General features: G+C 43.2%; 1 long non-coding RNA gene across 2 annotated transcripts in view; it reads right to left on the bottom strand.

The window, feature by feature from the left end:
• Positions 1–15,445, bottom strand: part of LOC117195579 (uncharacterized) — a 60,760-nt gene that overhangs the window by 22,668 nt on the left and 22,647 nt on the right. For both annotated transcript variants that reach the window (XR_004475313.2, XR_004475315.2), the window contains one exon: positions 12,290–12,445. This is a non-coding gene — a long non-coding RNA (uncharacterized LOC117195579). The remainder of the gene's footprint in view (positions 1–12,289; positions 12,446–15,445) is intronic.

Below are 15,445 nucleotides of genomic sequence, written 5' to 3'. Positions count from 1 at the left end.
TTCATTTCTTAATCACCTACTATGGGTCATCTCATCTCTACAATGGTAGATGCTATAAAGACATACAGTTTGGGGTGGGGTTTTTTTCATCTTTTTACCTTTTATTTTTAAATAATTATACACTCATGAGAACTTGTAAAAAGAGTACAGGGAGGTTCTGTGTACCCATCACCCAGCTTCTACAGACATCTTATATATCTATAGTACATTTTCAAAACCAGGAAATCAACATTGGGACGATACAATTAACAGGACAACAGACTTTCTTCAAATTTCACCAGTTTTTGTGTGGACTTTTTTTTTTTTTTTTGGTATGTATATTCCTGTATAATCCTGTGACATTTTATTCCATGTGTAGACCTGTGTAACCACCACCCCTATCAAGATATAAACCTGTTCTGTCACTACAAAGGAATTCTCTATGCAATCCCTTTAAAGTCACACCCTTCTTCCCTTACCTAATCCCTGGCAACCACTGATCAGCTCCCCATCTCTATAATTTTGTCATTTTGAGAATGTTATGTAAATGGACTCATACAATATGTAACCTTTTGAAATAAGCTATGCAGTTTTACACTCATGGGAAATTGGCCTTACATCCTGACTCTGGATTTCTTGGCTGGGGAGAATTCCTTGTCTAGATTTTTACTGAGGAGAATTAATTCCACCTTCAGGTCATGTAGAGTGTTTCAGTGTCTGGGAAATCTGAGAATCTGATGAAACCCTAAAGATAAAGAATCTAACCATTAATTAGAATTCACCAGGACACTGGAAGGTGTCCATGAAGGATCCAGAATGGAAGAGAGGGAGAAAGAGCAGAAAACAACCCTGGAACTAGACCCTCTGGGATGTTTGGGGACCCTGATGTGAACTCCATAATTAATGGCAAGCCTGTTCAGTTGCTGCCCGTGCTGAAAACTAACGAACTTGGAAGAGGTTTGTCTATAAATGTCAGAAATGAGTTTCAAAGACTTTCCTCAATCCTTCACCCCCAACTGACCAAAAAAGGGGATTGTTTGCAAATTGCACAGCAGGCCAGGAAAACAGTCTGAAAACCCTTTTAATCAGATATTTTGGAAGGCGCTTGTCTAAAAATCACCTTTGCCAAGTTTCCAGGCCGCTCCTTTGTAAGCTCATTTTTGAAGACATGTCACAAAGCAGGAACTGGAAGGAGAAACATGTTTTATTTTGTGATACAATGAAGTCCTTTGTCCAACAAATAGATGTGATAATATCACTGTGCTGGATCCACAAAACCGTTCTCCACAGTGATTGTGGCTGCTTTTTCAATTTTTGCACCTTCCGTCTGGTTGAGAGCACTGAAAGAATGGTGCTAAACGCCTCTTTTCAGACACTTCAGGGGCATTCTTTTGTTTGAATTTACTTCCCCTTTCCCAGCCGGTCCCTGGCACCAAACACAGCCTTACAGATCGCCTCAGACTGGCAGGCGGGATGAAGTAAGCAGGGGCCATGCCAAGTTCCTCTTCCAGGCTCTGCTCACCCAGGCCCTGCTCGCTACCCTCTCTCCACATAGACAGGGCGGCCTGGCTGCTCTCAGAAACAGAACCTGGTACACATGCCAAGTGGCTCCTGGGGACAGTTACAGCACAGCCCGTCCCCACTTTGATTTTTACCTAGACTGTGTCAGAGCGGAACACTTTGCAACTTACCACCTTTTCTCTTTACTTAATATTAGAAGCTCTGTCTGACTCTGCAACTGATTCCTGGAAGGGAGTTCCAAATGAAGACACATTTCCGTAAGCCAATGACACCCAAAATTACTTCACAGGACAAACCATTTACTGTCTCCGACTGGATTTCAGAGATCACTCATGTGAGTGCTACAGTTTTCTAAAACACACAAAAGCATGTGAAAATGTAAAGACATGAACTCCAGTGGTGTTTCCCAATTGCAGGTCATGGATTTTTAGGCAGTACAACTTCGAATTAGCTCAGCTGCATGGTTTAGAACACTGGTTCTCAACTGGGACAATTTTGCCCCCCAAGGGCCATTTGGCAATGTCTGGAGACATCGCTGGTTGTCACAACTGGGTGAGGAGTGCTACTGGCACCTGGTGGGTAGAGGCCAGGGATCCTGTTAACCATCCTGCAGTGTACAAGACAGGCTTCCCTGCAAAGACTTCCTGGTCCTAAATGTCAATAGAGCTGAAGCCGAGAAACCCGGGTTAAAGGAAAGCACGGGGCCTTTGAAGTCAAATATCCTGGATTTGAATCCTACCTTCGTCTTCAACCTAACCTATCCAAGCTTTGATTCCCCTTCTTTAAACTTGAAATTATCCTACTTGCCTTACTGACCAGTTGGGAGGATCAAACGAGATCAGAACCTGTAAAGAGCCACTGCTTAGTATTCATTGGGTATTCAGTAAAAGAGCAGATTCCTTCCCTTTCATTCCTTGCCTTACACTCCCTCCTTTGAGACCCCCAAGTCGCCTCTCCTTCACTGCTGAGTCAGCTGTCGCAGGAAATGCCTGCTGTGCCCTGTGAGCACTGACCGTCTGGTCTGATGGGCTGGCTACCACCCAGCCCTGATTCTCCCATCACAGGTGTGATGACAAATACAGAGCACCCCAAGCCCTGGCCACAGAGTGTTTCAGAGGAGGGACCCCAGCCCAAATCTGACCAATCATCGTCATCCAAGGACTGGAACCAGAGCTTTCAGGAAATACACATCCTCTTTTTTCTCTGAGATTGATCAGAAATTGTGAGAGCAAAATAAATCTGGAGTTGAGCTGCCCAGAGCTAGCTATCTTTGCTACAAGCAGAAAAGAATTAAATCAAGAATGAATCAATGTAGGGGACTTCCCTGGTGGCGCAGTTGTTAAGACTCCACACTCCCAGTGCAGGGGGCCTGGGTTCGATCTCTGTTCTGGGAACTAGATCCCACATGCATGCCACAACTAAGGAGCCCACCTGCCGCAACTAAGACCCAACACAACAAAATAAATAAATATTAAAAATAAAAAATCTCCCTCTGCCTTCCTCCAAAAAAAAAAAAAAAAGAATCAAAGTGTAGAAATTAGAGACAATAGAAGGCAGGGAGAAGGCAAGATGGGGTTCCAGTGATAAACTTTCAGTGACCTTGTAGCTTACATTAGTTTGAGTTAGGTTTCTGTCACTTGCAACTTAGAGGTTTCTGACTAATAGAACTGAGTAGGGGTTAGAAAACACAGGATGTCAGGATACCAACCAACCCACAAATATCTACTGGGTGCCATGCCAGGCTCTGAGAATGTCAAAAGGTATAGTTCCTGCCCTCAAGATGTTTCTATTATAGTTGGGTAGACAAATACACAGCAAAAGGTTAGCATTACAAGGTTGTGTAAATGCTAAGAGAATCAGAGCCATATGGCTGGTAAATCAGGAGAGGGGACATTTTTCTGCATTGGAAAGAACAGGGACCATTTTTATGATTTAGCTGGCACTGTTCCCTAACTGCCTGAGCTAAGAAGCTGCCCTTTCATTACCCCAGTACACTTATGTTCAGAACTGGGGAGCACCTTATACCTCCAAGGGGCTCAGCTCTTGCTGAGCTGTCACCACCCCTAGTCTGGTGCCAAGACCTCTCTTTATTGGCCCCTGGGTACTGTCCACTACTCTCATTTATCAGCTCCCAACATACACCCCCCTCTCCATAACCTCTCCTCTGCATTATTAATACCCCCGGGATGCTCTGTATTTCCTTGCCCCACGCACAAGCCCCTGTTCCTCCCCTCTTTATCAAACCCTTCCACTGTGGTTTCTGAAGCTCTTACATCGAGATCAGCAAATGCTCACATTTCATTTTGTCTCAGAAAGTTCCTTCCACCCCTTTTCTATATTGAGGCTCAGCTGTCCACTGAGCACAACCGCATGAGAATCTTTATCTTCTCATTCCCCTCACATCTCATTGTCAGAAGGTAACCTTATTCCCAATGCCACTTCTAGGCAGTTACTGCTCTGGCCTCCAGCCAAGATCCCTGCTCCTTTGAGGACAAGGCCTTCTCACCCTGCCACCTCCTCCCCTTTACTCTCATCTACACATCTGGCTCACAGTATCCTTCTTCGCCCAATTATTGCCATCTTTCCTGGTGAGTTCAACACCCGTGTGTAATTTTCATCCAACATCCTCTGTTTTCATCCCCTGGTGCAGTTGCCACATTGCCCAACTCCAGGGGCGTAATGAACATTGTAGCCTATGGGAATGGTGCCCCCTGGAGTTGTTAACTGCACACTCTGCACAGCCCTATGCAGCATCCCAGTGTCTTCCTATCATTTCCAGTCACCTTCTCTTCTCCCCAGCTCAGCCAGCACCTCCCTCAATCATACCTTGAACTCTGCGTTACTACAAATTATTAATTCAAACATTCCAATCCTTTCAAGTTACTTGCTCAACTATCCCCACAATAACAGTCCTTCCCTATGGAAGACTGGAGAATATCTTTCCACTTTCTGTCAATTCTCTCTGCTTTCATTTCTTTCTTAGTTTATCCTGGAATTCATAGTCTATCATTATAATTAATCCCTGGTAAATTCTCCCAGTCCTTTGCTGCCTCCATTCCATTCAACCTGGCTGGCAGAACCCCAGCCCTGAATCAACCAAATCACCCACCATCTCTAACCATGTGCATCCTGGAAGCAGCACTTCCTGAGAAAATCACAAAACAGAAGAGGTAGGTATCACACAAGTCATGACACGTCCCTCTCCCTCATTGGCCACATACCCTAAATCACCAAGTCCTGTTGAGTCTTCCTTCTTAGTACCCCTTGGGTACACACTCTTCTAACTCAATGCCCCTACTGAAATCTACACAGCGTCAGCACCCAAACAGACCACTGAAATAGTACACAGTGAGGTTTTTTTAAAACATAAATATCATGTCATTCCTTTGTCACTGCCTGAACCTCCTCAATGATATACACTTGTTATTAGAATAAAATCAGATATTCTTATCACAGCCTACACAGCATTGTATGACCTGACTCTGCTTGTGTATCTACTCAGATCTCGTGCTCCCCTTTCTCTGTGTAGTCCTTTAAACCAGCCACATTGACTTTCTTTCTGTTCCTCAAATTTGCTCCTTTTCACCCCCAAGCCTTCCCTCAAGCTGCTCCCTCTGTCTACACGGGAACAAAGCCATGAATCCCCAGAATGATGTTGGAGAGTGATTCCAAGATGGCACCTGGGCAGCTGGTCTGGAGAGCAGCCTGTCCAGATTAGAGCATGTCAGAAATATTTTTCGGAGACTTCCATTAGTTGGATGTTGGTCATTCTCAGTACTTCTCTCATTTTCTTTCTTTTTCTCCTCTCTTTTCTATTTCCTTGTCTTTTTCTTCTATCTTCTGGAAGATTTCCTCAAATTTACCATTCTAGTAAAGTTTTTATTTCTCCTATAATATTTTTATTTCTAAAACCATTTCTGGTTTTCTAAATGTTCCTTTATATAGTATCCTGTTCTCATTTCATGGTCGTGTAAAAGAATGTTGAATGGCCATTATGGAATCATCTTTCTCTCTCACTCTGGCAGGGTCACCATCTTATTCATTTGGGAGTATACAATACATAACACAGGGCCTGGACAAATGTCAGTTAAATTATTGAATATCCATGTGTAGATGAATTGAAAGAACAGCAGAATAAAAAGAGAGAGATCCAAGCTTAATTATTTACCAGCTGTGAGGATCTTAAGCAAGTCATTTTTTCCTCTTCAAGTCACAGTTTCTTCATCAATGAAATGGAGATACTATACTCTGCCCTGGCTAACTCCCAGGGTTACTGTAAACGTAAGTGAGGTCCTCGAATCAACAATTAGGCAAAAATATCAAGGAAATTACCCTTGGGAAAACTCTTAAAACATTCACTGAGCATATCATACATGGTCTTATGTATGTAGATCTGAACAGTTATTCTTTGCACACTAAGAGTTGAAAAACAGCTAAATTTAAGAAAATAAAAGCAAAGTTTATATGTAGATGAAGGCATGAGTTTTCATGAGTATTTATAGTAATCTGCTTTTTAGATACTATCAAATCTCTAGGTCAGGTTTTCTCATTTCTATTGACATTTGGGGCCAGATAATGCTTTGTTGTGGGGTGCTGTCCTGTGCATTGTAGAACATTTAGCAGCAACCTGACCTCTGCCCACTAGATGCCCATAGAAACCCCCCTTTCTTCCCCCTCACCTGTCCCCACAGTTGTGACAACCAAAACTGTTTCCAGACATTGCCAAACGTCCCCCAGGAGGGTACAAAATCACCCCAACTAAGAATTGAGGACTGTTGCCCTAGGGTAAATGAGAATTAGGTTTCTTAAAGCTTTCCTGCTTGACTGCAGTATTTACTCCATTCTTCCTTAAAATTAAGTCTCTGAAACTTTATTACATGTTAATGTATCTGTTTGCTGTTCTGATGATTAAATGACAAAATGTATTGTAAAAACATCTAGCACAGGGCAAAGCACTTTGATCAATATTTGCTGGCTTTGACATGGAAACAACCTAAATGCCCATCAACAGATGAATGGATAAAGAAAATGTGGTACATATATACAATGGAATACTACTCAGCCATAAAAAAGAATGAAATAATGCCATTTGCAGTAACATGGATGGAACTAGAGATTATCATACTAAATGAAGTAAGTCAGACAAAGACAAATATATGCTATCACTTATATGTGGCATCTAAAATATGACACAGATGAACTTATCTACAAAACAGAAACAGACTCACAGACTTAGAGAACAGACTTGTGGTTGCCAAGAGGGAGGGGGGTGGGGGAGGGAAGGATTGGGAGTTTGAGGTTAGCAGATGCAAACTATTCTATATAGGATGGATAGATAAGAAGGTCCTACTGTATAGCACAGGGAACTATATTCATTATCCTGTGATAAACCTAATGGAAAAGAATATGGAAAAGAATATATATGTGTATACAGATACAGATATATATGTCTCTGAATCACTTTGCTGTACAGCAGAAATGAACACAACATTGTAAATCAACTGTACTTCAATAAAAAAAATTTCTTTTTAATTTTTTAAAAATGAATATCTGCTGGCTGTGAATCTACACCTGGCTTGGTCAGACTCATGGGCACATAGCTTTTGAAAGCATAGAAAAGAACTTGCCCCCCACTTCCTGTCTTTCCAAGCTGGCACTTCCTGTCAGGGTCTCCATAGTGCCATGAAGCTACCTACTTCTCATGCCCTGCACCACAGGTCTCATCCTAGGAGGGGGGTAGGTTTAAAGTCCGCATATAAATCAAATGCACTTACCATGTGACTACACAGCATGTGAAAGTGTTTTGTAAATGTACTACTACTTGCAGCTTCCAAGTTCACAGCTACCTTCCCAGACCTCCTCAGCCCAGTGAGAAATCATCTCAAGAGCCTCAGATTTCCTAGCTCTGTCTTTGACTTTGTTCAGTAATTAATCTCTTTTAGAGATAATGTTCCTATATGTGTTTCATCATTTTTTCCTACTCTACTGTCATCTTACTTGGTATGACCTTACATCCAGGCTGAGATGCACCTAGATGAGGGTAGGGCCGTGGCTCATGTGTGTCTTTATCACCAACTGTGCCTCCAGAGATGCTGGCAGAGATGCTCGAAAACATTTTAGTGATTTGCAGTGCTTTTAAATATGTCTGCAAATTCTTTGACACCATCAAAAGTGGAGTGGAGGGCTTCCCTGGTGGCGCAGTGGTTGAGAGTCCACCTGCCAATGCAGGGGACACGGGTTCGTGCTCCGGTCTGGGAAGATCCCACATGCTGTGGAGTGGCTGGGCCCATGAGCCATGGCTGCTGAGCCTGCGCATCCGGAGCCTGTGCTCCACAACGGGAGAGGCCACAACAGTGAGAGCCCCGCGTATCGCGCAAAAAAAAAAAAAAAAAAAAAAGTGAAGTGGAATTCCACCGCCTTTGGATGTGGGCCAGCTTAGCAACTCGCATCTAATAAACAGAAGGCAGTGGAAGTGATGCAGCATATCTTCCAAGACAGGGTCACAAATGGTGATATAGCTTCTCCCTGGCACTCTCTCTCTCTCTTTTTAAATTTTATTTTATTGTGATAAGAACACAACATGAGATCTACCCTCTTAACAAAAGTTTAAGTGTACAGTGTAGTATTGTTGACCATAGCCTAGCTCTCTCTTAGAATGTAGACCTTGGGATGCTGAGCTGACATATAAGAAGGCTGGCTACTCTGAAGCCACCAAGCTGGAGGGGACACATGGAAACAGAAAGATGCCCAAGGAACTCCAACTGTGCTAGCCCCCGCTGTTTTAATCTTCCCAGGATTAATCCCCAGATATCGGAGGGAATGACCTTCAGATGATTCTAACCCCAGCCTTCAAACTACCCCAGTTGACTTCCCAAAAGTCCCCATTGCCCAAATTCATAAGCAAAATAAATATTATTGTTTCAAGCCACTGAAGTTTGGGTGGTTCGTCATGCAGCATTAGATAACAGGAAGAGATTTGGATCCACAGGCAAGGAGCTATGGAATACCCTACCAAAAATATTCCCCAGTTTTAATACATCCCCGAAGCTGCAGGGTGAACGGTTAAGGTCACTCTAATTGCACCATTTCACTTTGCTGGTTCCCTCCCTGAGCTTTAGAAAGAAGTGGTGCTACTTTGATGACAAAGACCATCCAGATAATCACTGGGTTAACGTATTACTAACCTCCACGTTCCTCATCTAGGGGAGTTTATATTTTTACTTTCCAACCTACACTGTTTTGCTAGATGTTTTCAACTAATGGTTTCAATGCTATTAATGATGAAATGTGGCTTTTTGCTAGGCAGAAGTGGAATATTTGTCCTTTACTCCTTACCAATTGAACTTCAGAGATAATCTCATTAAAGTCTTCTAAGAAATTCAGCACAGCAACCAGACTCATTTTTGTTTAAAATTATAGGTGCCCAAACGCAGAGGCCATTGTCCGCTTTGAGTCCCACTAGGATGGAAATGGCTTCCTGGACTGGGAAGTCTCTCCCATCAGCCCTGATACGCTCAGTGGATCCCTTTGCCTTCTTCTGGCTGCATTTCTTTCCTAGTTTGGTGTTTAAATATCAACTTCTTTGACCTTCACAAACAACTTACCAGGAACTGAACAAAGACAACTTAAAAACGTAAACTAATGTCAGATGTTAGATCGTTGAAAAAATCCAGGAAAATTGGAATATTGCATTTTAACCAGTTGGCAGGTAGTCCATGATCGTGATGAATTTCTTACTATGGTTGACACATTTTCAAATGTTAATGTCCTCTTGAGGAATAAACTTTGTTCTAATGATTGAAGTAATGGCTTCAAAGGTGAGCATTCCACTTATTATGGTTTCAAACCTTGGCACTGTGCACCGAGAGGTGTTAGGTTATGTGCTCGACAGAGAAATAATTACGACCACATAATGAAAAGGAAAAGGCTTTGAGAGAGGGATTATGGAGGGGACCTGGGTCATGGGGGAAAGAGACTCCATCAGCAGGATGAAACGGCCCTTAATCAAGTGCAACGTGATGTCAAAGACACGATATCAAGTTTCCTCGAAACTGTGCAATTCACGCCCACCAGGGCTCCAGTTTGTGGATGCATTTTCTTCCTCTAACCTGAAAGGGGAGAGAGTCCGAGAGATTTTTTTTCTATCAAAACTCAACTTTCTTTCCACTTAATGCTGAGTCAAAAAAGGCAGGAAACTCGAGAGTAACAGGGTGAGTTTCCAGTTTTTTCATCTCTCCAGGAGGAATGCAGGGCAGAGAACCTCCTGGTGACCAAACACACTTCCAGCTGCGGGCCGACTGGTAGAATTCATTTGAGAACAAATAAAGAGCAACTGTCAGCAACAGGAGAGAAGAATGGGAAATATTATCCGGAAAGGAATTATTGGTCTCCTATGGCACTGCTTCTTTCCTTGAAGCCATGGCCGATAAAAGCTTCTCATTCTCTTAAATCCATCCTGAGCTACCTTCCAAGGAAAACTTGCAAAGTGCTTCAGCACAGAAATTCCATCACACATGGAGTCCATGGTTAGCTGGACCTTTAATACTGAAGCCAATACAGAGACTCTCCTCACTTTTCCTGAGAGAAATATATTGTGAATCATACAGGTGCAAAAATTCAGCTGAGTGACACTAAGAAGGAAAGTGATGGAAAACAGGTTACCGCCCCCCCAGCTTTGTCTTGTCCTGAGCAAAGGCAGCCCTCCAACAGGCAGTATGCCTCAGTCTTCTATGCTATGCGACAAATCACCACACACTTAGTGGCTTCAAACCACACCCATTTATTATCTGTCAGTTCCATGGGTCAGGAGCCTGGGCATGGCTTAGCTAGGTTCTCTGCCCAGGATCTCACAAGGTTGCATTTTCATCTGGACCTCAGGGTTCCTGTCCAAGCTCACTGGTTGTTGGCAGAATTCAGCCCCCTGCATTTGTAGAACTGAGGCTCTCAGCTTCTAAAGACCTGCTAGTCCTGCTGCATGGCCCTCTGATAACATGGTAGTTTGCTTGTTCAAGGCTAAATGAATCTACTCAGGTTACCATAACAAAATACCACAGACTGGGTGGCTTAAACAACAGAAAGTTATTTTCTCACAGTGCTGGAGGTCCGAGATCAGGGTGTCAGCATGGTCGAGTTCTGGTGAGAGCTCTCCAGCTGGGTTGCAGACAGCCACCTCCTCACTGTGGGCTCACGTGACCTTTGCACATGCATGCGCTCGGGGTGGGGAGGCGGGGAGGGAGAGACACAGAGAGAAAGCTTTCTGGTGCCTCTACTTATAAGGGCACTAATCTCATCATGAGGGCCCCACCCTCACAACCTCATCTAACCCTAATGACCTCCCAAAGACCCTCGCTCTAAAACCATCATATTAAGGGTCAAGGCTTCAACATACGACTGGGGAGAGGGGTGGGGCACAAGCATTCAGTCCATAACAAAGGCCAACAGGAGAGTATCTCTAACCTCTTCCATCTCTGACCTCCAGACCTCCTTTTAAAGTGTTCGCCTGATTAGGTCAGGCCCACCCAGGATCATCTCCCCTTTGATAATGTAAAGTCAGCTGATTAAGGGCCTTAATTAAATCTACAAAATCCATTCACCTTTGCCATATGACATTAACCACAGGAGTGAAATCTCATCATGTTCACACACTCAACTGGGGGCAGGGGGAGAGGGATTATACAGGCTGTGTACTCCAGGAGGTGGGTATTTTGAGAGCCGTCTCAGAACTCTGCTTACCATGCCCTACCATTGACCCTGTGCTGTCCTTTCTCCCATAACCCTTTACCCCTCAGGGCCCTCATCTGTCACTCTCACTACCACACACACACATGCATGCACATTCACTACTTTTCACAGGTACCTACAAATTAGCTGCAGGCATTTGGCCATTACCAATGGCCTCCCCATGTCCTCCTTTCCTGTGCCCAGATGCATCTTGACCTAAAAGTGCTAACCAGGACTTCCCTGGTGGTCCAGTGGTTAAGACTCCACACTCCCAGTTCCAGGGGCCTGGGTTCAATCCCCGGTCAGGGAACTAGATCCCGCATGCCGCAACTAAAAGATCCCCATGCCACAACTAAAGATCCCGAATGGCGCAACTAAAAGATCCCACACGTGGCAACGAAGATCCCACGTGCCACAACTAAGACCCGGCACAGCCAAATAAATAAATAGATATTTTAAAAAATGCTATAAAACATAAATAAATAAAAGGGCTAGCCTATTGGAGCATAGAGGGAGGCTCTGAGAAAGGAATTTTTTTCTTTTTACCAACTGACCTAAGTCTTTTCTCTAAAGACATTTACCAAGCATTATTAGTTACAGTGACAAGTAGCTCTGAGTTTTTAAAGGGCCTACCAAGAAGGTTTGAGATCAAGAAAAAACAAGTTCATCATCTCCAAAATATGAAACTCAGTATAATTTAATTAAATGCTTATAAAACATTTTATCAGAATGAAAAACATACTGTTATATGTAAATTTATTTAATGGGGATGTGAGAATATTATAATATGTTCGCTATGATGAAGCACGGGACTCCAAAAAGAAGGGTATCAAGGATTTGTGAAGGATGCAAACAACTTAGTGAGACCCATTTACCCACTGGTACTAGAACGTTTAGGTGGTGTTAGAGAAGGAAAATGTCAAAATGACACTTACTTTACCATCCTTTCTACTTTTAAGGTAGGTATTCTGGCTGTCAAGCTTACTTGATTCTATTTCCTTGTGAATTAGAAAAAAAAATAGACATTATTTTTATTTCACATATTGGGAAAGAATCATAAAGTACTTACCTAAGGCCACAGTAGAATTATGTCAAAGAACATGGTCTAGAGGATTTCCCTGGTGGTCCAGTGGTTAAGACTTCACCTTCCAATGAAGGGGGTGCAGGTTCGATCCCTGGTCCGGGCGCTAAGATCCCACTTGCCTTGTGGCCAAAAAACCAAAGCCTAAAACAGAAGCAACATTGTAACAAATTCAATAAAGACTTTTAAAATGGTCCACGTTAAAAAAAAAAAAAAGAACACGGGTCTACCCCTAAACTATAGAATCACAGATTCTGAACTTTGAACCACTGACAGCCATCACCTGACAGACGCAGAGAAAATGTGATCCTCCCAGCACCACACTCACCAGCGAGATCCCAGTGGAGACAGGAATCAGGGCTGGCTGACTCCTCACCCAGAGGTCTTTCCAACACAATGTGCTTTTTCCTTTATCTCTTAATACTAGACTCATGTTCTTTCAGTCCATCATTATTTCTCAGACTAGACCTCACACATATGCAGGGGGATTTTCAGTTTTAACTCCTTCCTTCCCAAGCCTCACCTGGAATTCTGAGAATAAACCATAAGAAGAATCCTTGTATCTTGGTACTAGGATACCTCTCAGGGATCATCTAATCCATCCTCTTCTTCAGGCTGGATATCCCTTTCACAATATCCCTTCCATGAGGTCAACAGGCCTCTTCTTGAATACCTCCAGTGTTGGGGAGCTCACTACCAAAGACAAGGACAAGTCCATCCTGAGCAGCCTTAACTGCTGAGATGCCTGGTCTCCATCTAATTTCACATGTGGTCTTCCAGAGGTACATGGAAAAGTGTAAGTCATTTCAGAGGCCATGGTGTCTCCTACTTGAAGATGATTCACTTTCTTCAAATCACTTCTCCCAGAGTTTCTCAGTGTTGGTGTCATTAGCATTCGAGTGAGACTTCTTCCTCAAGTGGGCCTGTCCTGTGCATTGCGGGATATTTCGCACCACTAGTCCCCTGGGAACTAAATTCCAGTAGCTCACATACACTCACCATGAGACAACCTATTCACTGTGATCCCTCCCATATTTCCAAGAACCCTTGGGGAGGGCAAGGATACTGTCCCTGATTGAGAACCACTGTGAGTCTAGGTCAAGACCTCCCCCGAGCGCCCTCAACAATTGACTGTATTGCGCACGGCACAGTTATAGAGTGCTTCACCGCCCATGGAAGTCTCAAAGTGACCCATGATGGGAACTTTGTGTCACTGTCCTCAGGAACACAGGATTACAGGGAGGAAAGAGACAATTAATGCCAAGAATTTAACAGTGATTAGAAGACAACCTTTTCTCTTTGCCATAGTAAGGAATCTTCCATCTTGCACCATTCCACGTGTTCCCCACTTAAAAGACACCTCCCTGGTCTGCTACAGTGATTGGGAACCATATGTTGTCTGTTAAGTAATTTTACTGAAACTAGAAATCTAGATCACCTTGCTTCCCGCCCAAACAGCCATCTCTCAATTATTCTGCCAACAGAAATGCCTTGTAGTTCTTTAAAAATCTTTCACCTCTGGCCATTGTTTTCGTAGCTATTAACCAACTACGGTTGGACCTTTATGATTTTGATTTAAATTGCTTCAGTCAGAATGATTGTTAAGACAGAAAATAATTGAAATCCAAATTGCCCCTGAAATTGCTTTGAAATCAGAGCACAAACTGGCAAGAGCTCATGATGTCATCGAACGTTAGACTGCCACACAGACCCTCCAATATTTTGTTCACTCTTTCCCCAAATATTCTCGATTACACACATGACAGCTGCTGTATTTGGGGAAGCACCATGCAGTATGGTGGTAAAAGCATGGGCTTCTTGCTTTGAATCTTGGGTCTGCCACTTACTAGCTATGTGACCATAGGCAAGTTAACTTCTCCGTGCCTCAGTTTCCTGTAAAATGGAGACAATACTACTTACTTCCCAAGGTTGTTGGAAGGATTTGTCAATGAAAATAAGCAATAAACAATCAAGAATAAGAAATAGAAAAGAGTTTTATTTGAGCCAAACTGAGGGCTAGCCTGGATGCCCACTGCCCAGATTACTCAGAGGAACTGTCCCAGAGAAGCATGGTTTCCAGCACAGTTTTATACCTTGTCAGAGCAAAGAAATTAAAGTCAGGGATACATTTCTTCAAGGTTTCAAAAAAAAAAGAACAGACCAGCATGTACATAGCAAGTCAGCATGGCCTCGCACCTGCGGAGGGTGTCTTATCGTTAAAGGAGTACCAGCATTGGCATCCCAGGAAGACAGGCATTTAATCTTTATTTTTAACATGGACATTCTTTATTTTTGGTCAGTGTGTGCTTTTCTCTAATAATTAAAGCACATGTACAATGTGTGTTTGATAGGCCATAAACAGGCTATTTTAGTTAGTGTAAAATTCAGGTTAATTCATGGATAAGCCAGAATGACTTCCCTATATCTCAATATGTGAAAATTTCTTTTGTCAGTTTGAGTGAGCTGAGAATGAGCAAGCAGGTCCTGTGAACACTCCACCAGAACCATCAGAGCATTCACATGGTTTCTTGGGCTTTTTCCCTTCATCTTCTTTCTAACTCTCATCAGAAAACTGTTTGAAGGCTACCAAGGCTGCTCTGTGATGTGACACGAAAAGCCAGAAGCACCTGGGAGTTCACAGCCCCCAACACCACCATCACCCCACTGAGGTGGCCCTGAGCCCGCAGTGGACCGGGGTCGGTATATGAAAGCCCAGTTCCCTTGCCATCAGTGAGGACAAACTCCACAATGTAACTTACACTCCAGAGCCCCCTACGCGATCAGGCTGAGACTGGGGCTTCACCTAAAATCACACCCCCTGCTTGGTTTCTTCTCTTCCTCTGCCCTGCTTCGTCCATTCTCAGAGAAATCCTACATGAGTCTCCTGCATACAAATTCTTTTCTCTGGGCTTGAAAGTCCAACCTGAGACAGGCACTCACACATAATTCACAACTAGCAAGCATCTAATAAATGTTAGTCTATATTACACTTGCCATTAACAGGCACTATGAACTCAGTAACACTTTAATAATAAATTACATATATACAAGACATTATGTCTTCATAATGTGTCTGGACACCCTGTTGTCATCTTAGTTCTCTGTGGTCACATTTGGGAAACATGGCTTTTAAAAAAAGCTCCC

This window comes from Orcinus orca, chromosome 13, assembly GCF_937001465.1.
Source record: "Orcinus orca chromosome 13, mOrcOrc1.1, whole genome shotgun sequence".
Classification (NCBI taxonomy): Eukaryota; Metazoa; Chordata; class Mammalia; order Artiodactyla; family Delphinidae; genus Orcinus; species Orcinus orca.
The sequence above is the reverse complement of the archived record's forward strand: the minus strand, read 5'-3'. Positions and strand labels throughout refer to the sequence as shown.